We start from the raw sequence: 16,934 nt of genomic DNA, 5'->3' as shown, positions 1-16,934 counted from the left end.
AAAGGGGTAGAACAACATCAGTATTTTATTAGCATGCTCTCAGTTCAATAAACAGACATAATATAAGCAAAGGAAAGGATATAATGATGAATGTATTTTAAATGACTACAGTGATGTTTTTGTCCATATTTGCTTTGCACTGGGGATCTAACCTTTGCTGTTTAAACAGCCAACTTCCATTGTCAATACCTCTGCTTCATCTGCACAATGCACAGTGCTTTGTATCTGAAAACGCGCCAAAGTTAATGATCAGCAGCCACATTTCACTGGTTTCTTTAATCCTTTGCTCTTTCTTCCCATCGCCAGGCCAGGCTCCAGTTTGGAAATCAGTGAATGAATTCAGAAGTACTCCAGTTTGTACTTTCACAGACTGCTTCAACAGCTCAAGTATCTGATTTCACAGCACACTAAAGAGGCTGGAGCAGCTTCAAAGAACTTGTGAAGCATCTATGACTTTATTGCACAATACTAATGATCCAAGGAGTGTCACCTCTCTTTTTACATACATGACTCAGGTTACTTTTTGTTAACCTGCGCACATGAGAGAGGTCAAGGGTATTCTTCATGGTTTTCAAGAATAAGGATTAAATAAACATGATCATTTCCTGTTTCAGTTTTTATTTTCCTTGCACCTCTCTGGTTAGCTAAAGTATCATTTGGGGGTTGTAGAGTTCGAGGTTACCCACCTTGTTACAAACTATTCACCAGTTCTGGCACTTGGGTGTAATGCACCTTGCATGTCTTCTGTCCCTTTGCCAGGAATATGTGGATCTCCAATATTAGAAAATCCCAGCTCTCTTATCTGCAAGAGAGCAACAAAAGTGTATAGTTTAATATTTAGTACAGGTATAGGATCTGTTATCCGGAAACCCATTATCCAGAAAGCTCCAAATAACAGAATGGTCATCACCCATAGGCTCCATTCTATCAAAAAAATGATCCCCTTTTTCTCTTTTATAATAAAACAGTAGCTTGTACTTGATTCCAACTAATATATTATTCATCCTTATTGGAAGCAAAACCAGTCTATTGGGTTTATTTAAAGGAACGGTAACACCAAAAAATTTAAGTTTTTTAAAGTTATAAAAATATCATGTACTGTTGCCCTGCACTGGTAAAACTGATGTGTTTACTTCAGAAACACTACTATTGTTTATATAAACAAGCTGTTTGTGTAGCAATGGTGGAAATTAAAAAAGGCTATCCCCCATATCTAATAACCGCCCCGAACTTCTTTCCCTGCCTTCCTGCCGGCTAGAATGAAAATCTCCGGTGGGATGGCACTCGGAGCGCTTCGTTTTCTGAAGTCGTTGAAGTTTCCTTGTGAGACAACTTCGGAAAATGAATCACTCAGAGTGCCATCCCGCCCTTCGAATTTCATTCTAGCCGGCGGGAAGGCAGGGAAGGCAGTTTGGGAGATTAGTCACCCCAAGGAAGAGGAGATTTGTCGCTGGGGCAATTCATCTCCCTGAATCTGCCCGTGTGTCTCTGCCCTTAATGTTAACATGATTTTTTAGTAGACTTATGGTATGAAGGTCCAAATTACAGAAAGATCCATTATCCGGAAACCCCCAGGTCCCAAGAATTCAGGATAACAGGTCCCCTACCTGTACTTAGATTATACAATTTATATGTGTGAGAGTTAGGAAAACAGGTGCACAAAGATTCCCAGTGGTCACATGGAACTGCAAGGAAACCAAGCAGCACTGCTGGCAATATAACTGGGCTCTGCACTATATTATATATATATATACTGCAGAACCTTTTGTCATATAAAAGAGTAGAAAGGCATGTTTTTTGGATTATCATACTTTAAGCCTACAAAAAAATTTAATCATTAAGGGGATAATTTACTAAAACTTGAATTTATCTCATCTTCATATTAAGACAAGCTCGACCAAACTCCCATCCACGATTTTAACTTATTTATCAATAACATAACTCAAAATATTCAGTGCTGGAAAAGACTTGATAAAATCAACTGAAAACTCCAATTTTTTGGATTGTTGCACAAAACCCAGCGCAGATAACAAAATCTTCAAATTGTAAAAGGAACATCTCCCATTGACTTCTACATGACCTCAACAGGTTTGAGATGGTGGCTTTTCGGATTCGGAATTTTAAGATAATGTATAATCAATCTAAGAAAATTCAAGTTTTTTTTTTCCCACAAACAAATTGTGTTTTTCCCCAAAAAACCTAGACCAGAAAAAATTGAGGTTTAGTAAATAACCCCATAATTATACCAAATATAATTTTAGGTGAGTTTTAAGGTGCATACGTTTTTCTTCATTCCAAAAGCCCGGGTGGGTAAAATTATGGAAACTGCAAAGGTTTTTTCGGCTCCAAACCCAGCCCAGCTCAAGCAGGGTTTCATTAAGGATTGCTCATGCTGAAAAGCATGAGCAATCTTAAATAGGCTCATAAAGTCATTGAAAACTAGTTTGTAGAGTGATATGTCTTTGCATATATTGCCCAGGGGAAAGGCCAAACCGATCATTTGATTTCAGTTTCACCATCAATAAATCTCACTCTTACTTGTAGAGACCCCCACAACATAACACCTAGGGAACAACTCATTCTGCTCACATATTGCCACTCAAGGAATGGCCCATTCCTTCTTTCATGTCCCCAATAAACACCAAAGTGAGACAAAATCACTTCCAAGAAAATCTTCCTTTGATGCCTTTATCAGTAAATTGTGAAACATGAGGATATGTATCAACTGGAATCAATATTCTGTGGCATGTAAACCTGAAAAAAGACTTCCTAATACAAGTATGGGATCCGTTATACAGAAACTTGTTATCCAGAAAGCTAAGAACTACAGGAATGCCATTTCCTATATCCTCTTATATAAAAAAAAAGAATTAAAAATTTAAAAAACAAAAAACATTGCCATTTTATCTGTAATAAAAAAAACAGTACAGATATAGGATCCATAATCTGGAAACCTGTTATCCAGAAAGCTCCAAATTATGGGACGGTTGTATCCCATAGACTCCATAATAATTAAATAATTCAAGATTTTACAACATATTGCCTCTATCTCTGCAATAACAAAACAATACCTTGTACTTGATCCCAAACAAGATATAATGGGTTTATTATTGGTAAAAAAAACATTCTGTTTGGGTTTATTATATGTTTAAATGATTTTTAACAGATTTAAGGTATAAAGTTCAAAATTACGGAAATACACCTTATCGGGAAAACCCCAGGTCCCAAGTATTCCGAATAACAGGTCCCATAACATTATCATGTACTTGATCTCAACTAAGATATCATTAAATAGAGGCAAATTAGAGGCAAAACAATCCTATTGGGTTTATTTCATGTTTAAATTATTTTTAGCAGATTTAAATGATGGAGATCCAAATAACAGAAAGATCCCTTATCCAGAAACACCCAAAGTCCTGAGCATTCTGGATTATAGGTCCCATGCCTGTATCATTATTGCATTATTATTGAGGTTGCATCCATACCTACCAGAACCATGTCTAAAGTGAAGGCAAACTGAGAACTGTCTCCCAAGCAAATTATGGAGTTTACATTTTTTCATACTTATAATAATTTAGCAGGAAATTAATGTATGGATCCCTCCTGAACTTGGTGTATCAATCCGGTAAATATCTACAGTATAAATATATAGGTAACTAAAGTAGGGCTGTGACATTTTTCATTTCCTTCTCTGGGTCTATGTAATGCAAAATTGTAATCTTATTTTTTTGTGCTCATTTATTTTGATAGGAGAACAGGTTGCTGGTGTTCCTCTGTGTACTGTACATAGTGGGGAGGGTAAGCTCTGCAGCTATTAAGAAGGCATTGCTTTGAAGGTTTCCTTTAATGACCTATGGAATGACTATACTTAGAAAAACTGCAAAAGATTCTTAGAACAATGAATGAAAGTATTTTTGACCACAACGTGACATAAACACACCTTGTCCTCGTGGATCAAGTCTCTACTTGTTCAGCTTATTCTTTTTAAAAATAGAAACGTAAAATAATCAGTATTGTTCCTGTGTTAGTGATTTAACAAGTTTACATCTCAGCGTTATGCATTTGATACTGCTTTATCAGTAATATATCAGTAATATAATTAATTGCTTAAAGTAAGTACAAAATAATTATACAGCATGTACGTATGAAAACCACAGGTGTCTGGGTGTGGTCAGGGCAAAGATGGTATGTAATGGCAAAAACAGGCATATTATTATTATCCTTTATTTATATAGCACTGACACAATTACTCAGCACTTTACAGAGATTATAAATCATTTACTGTACATCTGTCCCAGCGGAATTTACAATCTAAGGTATAGGAAAGACAGACATAATCCCATAACTAAGGTTAAATAAAACTGCTCTCATGCATCCCTCTTCATAATAACAATAAAACAAATGCCATAGAGTCTCTTTACCTTCCAACACTTTTTTCAGTTTAGTTGGTTTGATATAGTTTACCAGAAATAAATACTTTTTCCAATTACTTTTTATTTTCTATGAGTGATTGATATTAGATATTAAGTGTAAAACTAATTTTTCACCTTTCTAAAGCAGCTTTGGGAGGGGGGTCACCGACCCTCTAAACTGTTCAAAATTGATACATTTCTTACCTTTGTCTCTGCGGAGCAGAATCCCTGGGTTTCATTAAAAAAAAAAATCAAAAATTTCAAAATCAGTTAATAGTGCTGCTCCAGCAGAATTCTGTACTGAAATTCATTTCTCAAAAGAGCAAACAGATTTTTTTATATTCAATTTTGAAATCTGACATGGCGCTAGACATATTGTCAATTTCCCAGCTGCCCCTGGTCATGTGACTTGTGCTCTGATAAAGTTCAATCACTCTTTACTGCTGTACTGCAATTTGGAGTGATATCACCCCCCCTCCCTTTTCCCCCCCAGCAGACAAACAAAAGAACAATGGGAAGGTAACCAGATAGCAGCTCCTGGTAGATCTAGGAACAACACTCAATAGTAAAAACCCATGTCCCACTGAGACACATTCAGTTACATTGAGAAGGAAAAACAGCAGCCTGCCAGAAAGCATTGCTCTCCTAAAGTGCAGGCACAAGTCACATGACCAGGGGCAGCTGGGAAATTGACAAAATGTCTAGCCCCATGTCAGATTTCAAAATTGATGTAAAACATGTTTTCCGATGACAGGATCCCTTTAATGCCAGCTGTTATAATTGATACAATAGTTGCTAATATTCCAGAGATGCTGCTGAGAACTGTATCAACTAAATGTTGCAAAATTGTAACAGTTCAGAAACAGCACCCGAACAGCTACCAGACAGGAACATTAAACTTTAGACTTGGATTTTGGAAAAACTGTAAAAAACAAAAAATGGAAAGCAATTGAAAAAAGTATTTATTTCTGAACTCAACTTAAAAAGTGTTTGGAAGATGAACACCCCCTTTAAGAGAAAGACTGGAAATTTTCTTCTCATTAAGCAAAATGAAAAGGTCAAAACCAAAGTGAGAGGGACCTATGTTCAATGCTAGTTCTTTGCTTTGCCAGGGCCACATCCAACTTTCAATAGGAAGAATCTTTAGACGAGGTACATCATTTGAGGAAGCTCCAGACTCAAATAAAAAAGCACTAAGAGTGTCATGGGGCATATCTGTGGAATAAAAATAAATTTTAGAAATCCCCCGGCTTTCCCTTCATGAATACAGTGCTCAAATATAGGCAGCAGAAAGAGTAGTAAGAGGGTAGAATAGAACACGAGGACCTGCACCCACAGATGCTAACAGGTGCAAATAGCAAAAAGCACATCATCTATGAGACAAATAAAAATCATGTGCAGTTGTGTGTATAATATCTGTAAAGCACTGCTGAATATGTTGGCAATATTTAATAAATGAATAATAATTAAGTACAAAAACATACAAGCATTCTTCAGTCAAACAAAACAAGGATTGGTTGTCAGTATATTGAAATATACAGAGTAGAGCCAACTACTCCGTTATCCATGCTGTGGCCAAGTGGCCAGTCCTCCACATTATGCTTTTTTTATTCATTAAAAATATTAATATCTTACCATGTATTTATATAGCGAGCTACCCCCTTATGTAATAAAAGGCACTACATTTGTCCAAGAGCAGTAACTAATAGCAACGAATAACATGTTTGCTTTTAAACAGGTGACCACCAAATGCTTCCTGCTGATTGGTTGCACTGGCTTACTGCTCCTGGGCAAACTTAGTTCCTTTTATTACATAAACCTCACAAGTGGATCATTTCTCAAGAATTGAGTTAGAATTTTTTTTCTTGGTTTTCTTGGGTATTTTCTGAAACATGGAATAGTTGGGAAATTAATTTAAAAAAAAAAAGTCACCGGAAAAAACTCAAGTAAAAGCTATTTCTATATAGGTCAATGGGAATTGTCTCTAATAACTTTTTATATAACGCAAGTTTCTTTGCACGAGAAAATGCAACCACGAATATCACGTGTGTAAATAAGGTAATACTTGAGGTAAAATAAAGGGGATTGTTTTAAAAAAAAAAGTTGTGTGAGTTTTGCCATTGTTTTTGTTTTATTTAACACAATTGTTGTTTTTTTTATCGGTACATAAGCCTCTATTAAGGAAAATGTATACTTTCACACATCTGTGTTGGCTAGTGGGCACAAAAGCTCATGTGCATTTACAGAAAGAAGTGGATGGGAGCAATTTGATTGGATTGGCGTTTTCTCTGCCTGCATTTCTTGTGTGCCATTGGCCATATTTTTCTGAAAATATAGTTTCACTGGCAATGAAAAAAAAAATCAAACATGCAGTATTATAGTTATTGATATGCATTGACACTCAGGTCCAGCATGCACTCCTGTTATATATGTGTAGAGATTGCTCGTTTAAGGGACTTGCTGTATGCACTATGATGAGTGAATTCTTGCAGAATTCAGGCAGATCTATAGTTTGCCGTAGCAAGAAAGGAAATGGGTCTGAAATGCAAAACTTCAGATGAGCTGAAAGTTAGAAAGCAATGTAGCAAAGCACTGGGAAAAGCAAACAGTATATTTGTAGAGGAAGAGGGATTAGTAGCAGAAAAGAGGGATGATATATTGTTACTTTATGGGACTCTGGTGACATCTCTACTCAAATACTATTCAGTTTTGCAACGTCTGTCTTTAGAAATACATTAAAAGGACAGTGTACCTCCCTTTGTCAACATGAGTTCAATGAATTGTGCTGAACTTACTTTCAGCCTTTAGTTTTAATCAATGATACTTGTTATTTCTTGCTCTGATTACAGGGCAAAATAAAACTAAGGCTTTTGCATCCTGATCCCAGTGAGCAAAGTTAAACAAGTCATCAGTATTCTAAGAAGTCCTCTTTATAAATAAACCTCTCTGTTCCCCAGCTACAGGTTATCTTTTTAGATAAAGAGCAGCCAGTTATACAGAGGCTGCTCGGTGGCTGCTGACTTGCTTAAAGGTGGCCATAGACTCCAAGATCCGCTCGTTTGGCGACATCGCCAAACGAGCGGATCTTTCCCCGATATGCCACTAAACTGCGTGGCTATATCGGGGGTAATTCGAACGTTCGGCCGTATGGCCGAACGATCGAATTACGATGCGCCAAGCGGCTCCGACGGGTCGGTCGGGTAAAAATCCAACCTTCCCGATCGATATCGTGGCCAGATATCGATCGGGAAGACCCATCGGAAGCCCCCATACACGGGCAGATAAGCTGTCAAATCGGTCCAAACGACCGATATCGGCAGCTTTATCTGCCCGTGTATGGCCACCTTAACTCTGCTCATTGGGATCAGGAAGTAGAATGTGTTTTATTTTCAAACATTGCCCTTATTTGTGCAAACCTTTAAGGGCAGAGACTCAGATTCGAGGGGGTTTTAGTCACCCGGTGATAAATCGCTCTTGTTTAGGGCGACTAATCTCCCCGAACTGCCTCCTGCCAGCTAGGATAGAAATTGCCGGCGGGATGGCACTTGGAGCAATTAGTTTGCCGAAGTCGGCCGAAGTTTCCTCGTGAGGCAACTTCGGGCGACTTCGGAAAACGAAACACACCAATTGCCATCCCACAGGCGATTTACACTCTAGCCGACGGGAGGCATTTCGGGGAAATTAGTCGCCCTGAGGAAGAGGTGATTTGTCGCTGGCCGACTAATCTCCCCGAATCTGAGCGTGTGTCTCTGCCCTAAAATATTATGAGAAAAGAATGTTTAGCACAACCCTATTCACTGAACCAATGATGAAATAGGGGGTATACTGTTCCTTTTAATTACACAGAAATAAAAAAAAAAAGAGATTGTGAAGACACTAATAAGACCATACATTCTGAAGATAGAGGGAACATCTCTAAATCAAATACTTCTATAGAAAAAGATGTTTTACTAATCAAGTGAATTTTTGGTGCTGAGGCCTGTCAGGAAAGGACAACAAACATGGCTTGATAAGGTCCTTGCCTAACGCAATTGTCCAGCCTTAATATTTGCTATCTTAGTTGACCCCTCCCCCATAAGATATCACACTGTTTTTAAAGGCAAATTAACACCAAAATGATAATTGGCCTAATAAGAAAACATAATCAACTTTCCAATATACATTTATTAAAAATGTTCAGTGTTTTTAAAGTTATTTGTATAAACAATTGCAATTGAAAGCAGGACAGAGAATAAAAAGGGACAAACACTGCTTTCAATAGCAATAGATATAAAAATAATTTAAAAAACATAGAAAATGTTTAATGACATAGAAAATGTGTAATGAATGTATATTGCAAAGTTGCTTAGAATCATGTTTTCTTTTATCAGTCAAATTTATTTTTTGAGTAGACTTCATCTGCAAATTTAGTCTGGAATGGAAATAGTTTGAAATTATTTTTGGTCCATTTATGGCCAAATTTATCCTCATCTTTTTATTTGGTTGTTCAAAGGACAAAATGTTGGTTTAACTTTAATACCTAAGAGATATTTCTAACATATTATGCTCTTTCTTTATTCGTTTACCTTCTCCTAGTCCTAGATCTCATAAGCAAATATTTGATATTCTGCACTGGCTGGCATTTGGATGCATGTCGCTGGATTTTCAGCTGTAACTGCACCTGGAATAAAATCAGCTGTTACCCTGGTAATTTATGAAAGACTGATACAGATGTAGACAGGTTTCCTTCAGAATATTACTAAAAGGGAAGAATTAACACAGTAAACGGAGATATGTTGCTACTGGTATCCATTATTTATCATTTATCTTTTTTTGTGTCTTTTGATTTTGTTTTCTGTAAAGGTGATGGCACCTGGGATGATTTGTCACCCTGGTGAAATATACCCACTGGGGAATTTAAGGTCATACGTAGAGAGAAAATTATTTATGGACTCACTTGTAATGGTCTCCACGCATAATGCTGGTTACACACGCCAAATCTAAAGATGAAAGTAGAGTCCTTTTTACAAGGAAATTTTATATGGCATCAGTTAAAAAAAATCAAAGATATAATATCATTTGGGAAAAAAATTACAAAGTCTGTTTGCAATTCATATAAAATGTAAATCAGCTTGTATTTCTATTGGTGATGTAATTATAAGTATATAAGCACTCTGTGACTAGATATAGTATAAGCCGCAGACTCTCCTGTGTGCAATTTAAAAATCCAAGTTGGGCTTACCTTGGGGCCCTTACAAGTTAAAAAAAATTGGGGCCCTAAAGAAGATTTTTTAAAAAAACATTGGCGAAATGCAAACTGCCAAAATGCCTCAATGAGCTATTCCAGATACCAAAAAAAACATGTCTAGATATTCTTTGCAACCAACTTTTACACTGCTAATGGCCAAAACAGCATCCAAAGGTCAGTCAAAATGTGCAGCATCATTCACTTAAATCCAGATCTGGATCTGTAGCCTCGACTATGCAATAAATGTCATTCTGTGTTTTTTTAACTGTAATGACCACAATGGTGAATATATTGTTGGCCAGTTCCAATGCATTTACTTTCAGTGAGATCCTGTATGCGCTAGATGGTTTAAACCATGAATTTCACAAGAGTTTGGAATGATTAAAGAATGATAAACTATATTTGTTTTTGACATATTTTTGCCATGGGAAATAAGAGTGTGATAAATGGCCAATATCTGTTTGTCTTTCTATATACAGTATATGTACCTAGTTATCAGCATTAAGATTTATGGCATGTTCTGGTTTTATTTATAAATCATGTGATGGCGTGTGCAGCAGAATAGAAAAAGAAAACTACTGCTAGAGCCTTGACAGATTCATTAATGATTCCTTCATTAATGAAAACTGATTTTTTAAACCTTGTGCTCTGGCATCTGCCTATTTCTTCTAAAACTGTCCTTAAGCAAATGAATAATAAAATGAAAATAACTGGAAACAAAGGGAAAACATACAATTTAAAAAAACATTGATTATAATTTTTATTATTACTACAATGCCAGATAATACTAGACAAAATAATAGGTAAGGAGGCTCTCAAAGAAATGCTACTCAGGATTATAACAACTTGGTATATCTGTCAAGATAAAAGCAAAGAATAGAAAAACTATGCTGGCCATTGGTTATGGTATACTTAAGTTAATAACCATACTATATGTTTCACCGTGCATTATTAACCATCATAAATATAGCAAACACCCCATATTTACCTATATTAGATAAAGCAATTGAGAAAGTACTACTTTATACCAGTGCAAAATACAAGTTCAACTGGTAAATTCGATTTTCAGAGATCTTGGAACCCTCTCATTAGAAATCCCCTCTATCCATGCTCCCAGTTTAAATGCAGTGGCAACTATTCATTCTTAAATCTGCAATACCATTTCAGTATGAATACTGTCCTCTGAAGACTTCACATGGCAGATTTATGTAACTGCAATCCAGCCAGTCGCCCAGGGTTCATAGTTCCAAGAGGGCGAGGCTGGAGTGGAGAAGGAAGCAGAACCAGGTTTGGGGTTGGGAGGGGGTGGGTCACAGCCTGTGGCCGAAGTAATAATTAATGTTCCCCCTGCAGTCTTCTGCATTTAGTCACATGTTAAACTGAAGGAACATTGTAGTTTACTAAAGGGACATTTAAAGACTAGTTTAAAGACTAACATATAGTTCGGTTTTAAGTTGTTCACCCTGGTTTTATATAGCCCATTCAACTTGATGAAGAGCACAGACATTTGCCTCTAGAACACATTAAAGGCAACTTGTTTGTTTATATTTATTTAATTCTCAGTTGGAGTGCTGCAGGTTGCTTGTACAGTGGCGTAACTACTCACTGACGGGCCATGGTACATAATGGGTACCCGGCCACCCCTGTCAGGCCCTCCCCCTATGAATTGCACGATAGACTGCAGATGGCGTGCACGCTGTAAAATCTCCCCCTGCCCAGCCACCAGCAATATTCATTTTCTAGGCTCCAGCAGGCCCCACAAGGGGTGCAGGCCCTGGTGCGATCACATCCTTTGCACCCCTGGTAGTTACGTCACTGTGCTTGTATGTTACAATTTGACCATACTGCCCAACCACCTGGGCATATATGGCAGGTTGAGGGACATCCTGTTGGATTGTCCCAGTTTATCTGCAGTTATTAGGGTAATGGAGCATTGGGAGATAAAGAAGAGACATGGAGCTGCAAACTCCTCTTTGCTTCCTTCCATTTCTGATCCTTCAGAATGCAACAATAGAAAGCTCTATATCTCTGTATGGCTAGTCATGCAGTGTTCATCCATTCTGTCTGCAGGGTGATTGCTCAGATACCTTGGAGGATTGGCCAGTGTATAGCCACCTTTAAACTTTCAGTCTCACAGAAAAAGAAACAATCTGTCATGGTCTCTTTTGCCATAGAAGACATGCTGGGGTGCCTAAGGGCTGCACAATGCAAGACTGTCAATTTAATCATTCTGTTTCTTTAGGATTATATTTTACAACTCACTCACACTATACTGTGTCTCATAAAGATGGAAAGGATTATTTTAAAAGTCATTTTAGAAATAACTACTTTGCAGAAGAAACATTCAGTATGATTAGAGCATGTTATTTCTTTGGCAAATATAACTTGAGAAATAGGAAGACGTTATCAGCAATATCTATTCCTTTAGTTATTGAGTTTCTTAAAGAGAATGGGAGGGATTTAAGAGAAGCATCATATAACTTTCTCAAAATGTCAATATTAAAAATGGGGCTTATTTACTAACATTTGGCAAATCTGAACTAGTATACTATCCTAGGGTAGCCAATCAAATGCTTCCTTTCATTGTACTGTATAAACAAAGCAGATTGTAATGACCGTATACATTGTGTAGATAAAATTGTAGTTCAAATAATAAAAAGGCACTATCAAATATGAATGTGTTGCTAATCCTGTATTTGAGATAGCGTTCCATTTAGTTCACAATTTGGCCTGTTGAGTCCAAGGATTTTTTGCAATATTTGTACGTTGCTAAATTTTTAAGCCTCACTGCAACCAAAGAGGCAAGTTACGTATATAACACCTCAACTCGACTCAAATGTCAAACGTCTCAAAATGCCTGACTTCATGGCAGACAGGTGAGTAACTGTGTATGTTTTCAGAATGTTGATGGATCAACAGTCTGGTAAAAAGGACAACTTGGTGATCTAGGAAAAGCAGAAGTGATTTTATTGGTGCTTTCGAAGACCTAGGGGAAGTGAATTTTCAACAGCTCAGTGAGCTTTTCAACTATTCACGAAACAGCCAATGAGCTCCAGTTGTAATAGCACACAGTTAATAACACAAAGCAGACAGAAAAGGGCACAAGCCTTGTGTATGTGACTTCAAAAGGAAATTACCTAGGTGTAGGATTACTCTGGCAGCCAAGCAGCCAGCTCACATGCAATAATAAGAATCAAAGGGAAATACTAATCCGTAAACTCAGAAAGACCCAGTGAAATGTTCCTTCCACTGGATTTTAACAATACAGCAGTTCTTGGAAACAAAACTACTTTATGAGCTTTATCCTACACCTGTATGTATTTATGCAGCTTTAGGGGCCATTCTTACTGCAGTGATTTTAACAATTAACATAGCAGTGTGATGTTAGAGGCAAAGCAATACAAGGAATATTACAGTTCAGAGTGGGCAGGGGCCCAAATGCTTTCTACTGCAAGACAGAAGGAATAAAGTGATAGGAAAAAGCAGAATAAAACAAAGAAATTAAATATAAAAGATTGGAAAACAAGAGAAGTAATAGGATATTAAGAGATAAACACACATTTTTACATTTCTACTATTCTGGAGTATATGATATATCACTACAAATGCACAGTTTAAATGTTATAACATGTGATTTTAACATGTACCAGGAAGTTCAAATGAAAATTGTTCTTGCTAATTCATCACCTTTGGCTTACTTTCAGGAACAGCTTGTCCTATGTTATTCTTTTAGTTAATGCTTATGCTCACGGTTACATATTTTGGGGACATTTACTAAATAACTGCTGTTCTGAAGGCTTGGGTACAGCACAGGGTGGTTTAAACGTCAGAATTGTCTATCTGGCACCCTGCTATAAATGTATATTATGGAATTTCACTTCTTTAAATTCACATTTAAAAAGACTTCAGTGGCATTTGTAAAGTCCTGCTTGCCTGTAACTGGCCACCCATAAGTCCTCTATTTCTCTCACTCCCACTGCTAACCTTTTGCTAGCTGCTTTAACTGTTAATCCCAGGCTTGACACATTGTCACTTTACTGAACCAGTAGACAGCACTGAAAGCAATATATCTATATATATGTGTGTATTTTTGTGCCCAAAATACCAAAAGTCAACTAGGTTTATACAAATTCTTTGCAGAGTAATTATGGCAGCTTAGACAACAGTAGAAAATCACCCAAGCCACTCTTAAAGGTGTTAACAGAATCAGCCCTCAACATCAACATCAACATTAAGCATATTTGTCATTAAGCATATTTACAAACCCATTCGTTTTTTGGCAACCCATTACCCCAGTCAATGGCTGGATAATTAAAGTCACCCATAATAATAAATTGTGAAACAGTTTCTATTTGTAATAGTAGTTGGGACTCAATCTCGTCATCTTTTTTGTCCAATCGAAATCTCAATCCGGAGGGATTCCATGCCAACCCCAGTGCCATTCGTGTTTATTTCTTTAGAGCACGGCTTTACATAGAGACAAACTCCTCCACCCTTTTTAATCCATCTGCCCTAAAAAGGGTGTAGCCATTTTAACTGACAGCCCAGTCATAGTTTTCATCCCACCAGGTCTCAGTGAAACCAGTAGTTCATAGTTTTTAGGGCCTACAATTAGCTCTAGCTGTCCCATTTTACCTGACAAATTTCATGCATTTGCCAGCATACACCGGAGGTTACTTTTCCCTCTGATATTTACGTTATTTTATGGAGATTTAGATTTAAAGTTACTCTAAGGAATCAGAATCAACATCAGCCCAGTGCTCTAGGAACCCAACCCCTTAACTCCCTAAGCTCCTGCTATCTTCCTAAACTTGCATGTGGCACAGGCAAAATTTAAAAAAAAATTACATTGGAAGACCTTCCCTTAATCTTCGAGCCTAGATCCCTAAACTCATTCTTTAAGGTCCTCCATCTACCATTGATTTTGTCAGTAGTACCAATATGTACTAAGACAGCTGGGTCATGCCCAGCCCCACCCAATAATTTGTCTACCAGTCTGGCACCAGGAGGACAGCAAATGTTCGGTTGTAGTGATGCAAATGACAAATTACCCTATCCACTTTCCTAATAACTGAATCCCCTATAACCACAATCTGCTCTCCTCCCCACCACTACTAGAGAAACTGGTCTCCCGGCTGTTACAGAGATCAGCCCCATCTAGAACTGCCAATCCAGAGTTCACACTCCCATCTTCTTCACACAATCTGGCAAATCTGTTGGGATGTATAAACCCGGAGAAGCCTCCCTTTCGCTTTTGCCCACACTAGATGTTCTAACTGTCACCCAGCTAACTGCCTCATCCTCCTGCTCCCCCCAAACTATCTGACCTGGCTAAGTAATGCTCAGTGAGCAAGAGACTGGTCTCAAGATTGTTAATCGAACTCAATGTTGCAATTAGTTGTTCTAGTGCATCCCTAAATAAAAGAACATAATAGCGCACTTCTACAACATCAGACTAAATATAGAATTGTAGTTCTGCAAAAATTATATTATGTGATATTACAGACATAGAGAGTTCAAGAAAGGGTAAGAAAATTAATATAAACACCAGAAGATTTCAGTTATGAATATGGGTTATCCAATCTGAGCCTCAGGCAGTGGGCTTTATGTCACATAAATATATAAAGAAAACTCTGAGATCCTACTGTACACATGAATAGATTGTCTAGTAGGAGACAAAGGCATCCCTTTTCAGTTACAAAATAAATTATAATGAAGATTGGTTCATGAAAGGGATATATGTTTTTTTATTAATGCCTTCAAAATGATTTGACCCAGACTCAAGAAGGATTTTCTTACTTTATTAGCCTGGAGAATGTAATCTGTAATTGTATTTTTATTTTTTGTTTTTTTGCTCTGACCTGAATGTGATTCTGTACCACGACACAGTGTCTAGATTTGGATCCAGCCATGGCCCATGACGTAATTTTACTGTTAGACTTGACTCATCTAATCCACTCCCTCTCACAGCACAGCTCTCCTGCCTTTGTACACAACATAATAAGGATGCACCGAATCCACTATTTTGGATTCGGCCGAACCTCCAATACTTTGTGAAAGCTTCGGCCGAATACCGAATCCGAGCCCTAATTTGCATATGCAAATTAGGGGTGGGAAGGGGAACACAATTTAATTCTTTGTTTTGTGACGAACAGTCACGCGATTTCCATCCCCACCCCTAATTTGCATATGCAAATTAGGATTTGGGTTCGGCCGAGGATTTGGCAGGATCCGAATCCTGCTGAAAAAGGCCGAATCCTGGCCAAATCCCAAATCGAATGGATTCAGTGCATCCCTAAAACATAACAAAGGGTTGAACCTTGTTTTTTCAATATCAGTCATTTTGTTATTATGGCATAATGAGAACAAGCCTTCTTCACAAAATTACCTTCATCATGATTGAAAGATGCCACATTGTTTACTTTAAAGTAAAGTTTTAATGTGTGACAACCAAACTGGTAATTAATAGATTTCATTCACCTAGTAATGTCAGTGGTAGCAATACCTGCAGAAACAATGTGGCATCTACCACTTTAAAATACAATTTATATATATATATATATATTTTTTTTTTATATGCAAAAATAATCTAAATAATGTGTAAAATGCGAAGTCTATTGAAGATTGCAAGTATAGAAATGCTGGTACCTATACACATTGCTTGCAGCTTTTGTGTAGTACCAATACGCTGGTTCAGTCTGCTTCAATAAATTGTGCACGGATGCAAGAGAGCCTTGGCATTACCAGTTACCCTGAGGAGGTATTTCTTGCAAGGCTCCCATTGATGTGCAGATATGCGCCCACCTCCATTGCACCATATGAATAGCACGCTAAGGTCGTTCCCAGCACTATACACAACGGCACACAGGAAATATTACTATTTATACCCACACAGACTAATCAAAAACAAAGCCTCCTCTTGTTTGGGGTCAGCCCAATGGTTACCAAGTAGATTGTACTCACCTGCTGAAACAACCAACAAGCAATGTAACATCTACCAACTATCAAGTATAGTGAAATCAAAGCCGCTCTCCACGCAAATTAAGGACACCAATCATCAGGTTTCTTAACCACACTTTTTTTCCTTACTGTATATTTGTGCAAATGGTGTCCCTCGCTTCTGACATACAGCGTCAATAATGGCATTAATGCCGGACACAAGTCACTTGTATATGTTGGTGCAACTGGTTAAAAGAACTCTGGAGTTACCACCAGTTCAAAGCAGGTATATCCAGGGTTTCCCTTCATCCTTATGCACACAACATTGACCCTACTTGTAAATTGTATGGAATTAG

This window comes from Xenopus laevis, chromosome 5L, assembly GCF_017654675.1.
Source record: "Xenopus laevis strain J_2021 chromosome 5L, Xenopus_laevis_v10.1, whole genome shotgun sequence".
Lineage (NCBI taxonomy): Eukaryota > Metazoa > Chordata > Amphibia > Anura > Pipidae > Xenopus > Xenopus laevis.
Note: the sequence above shows the minus strand (reverse complement) of the source record.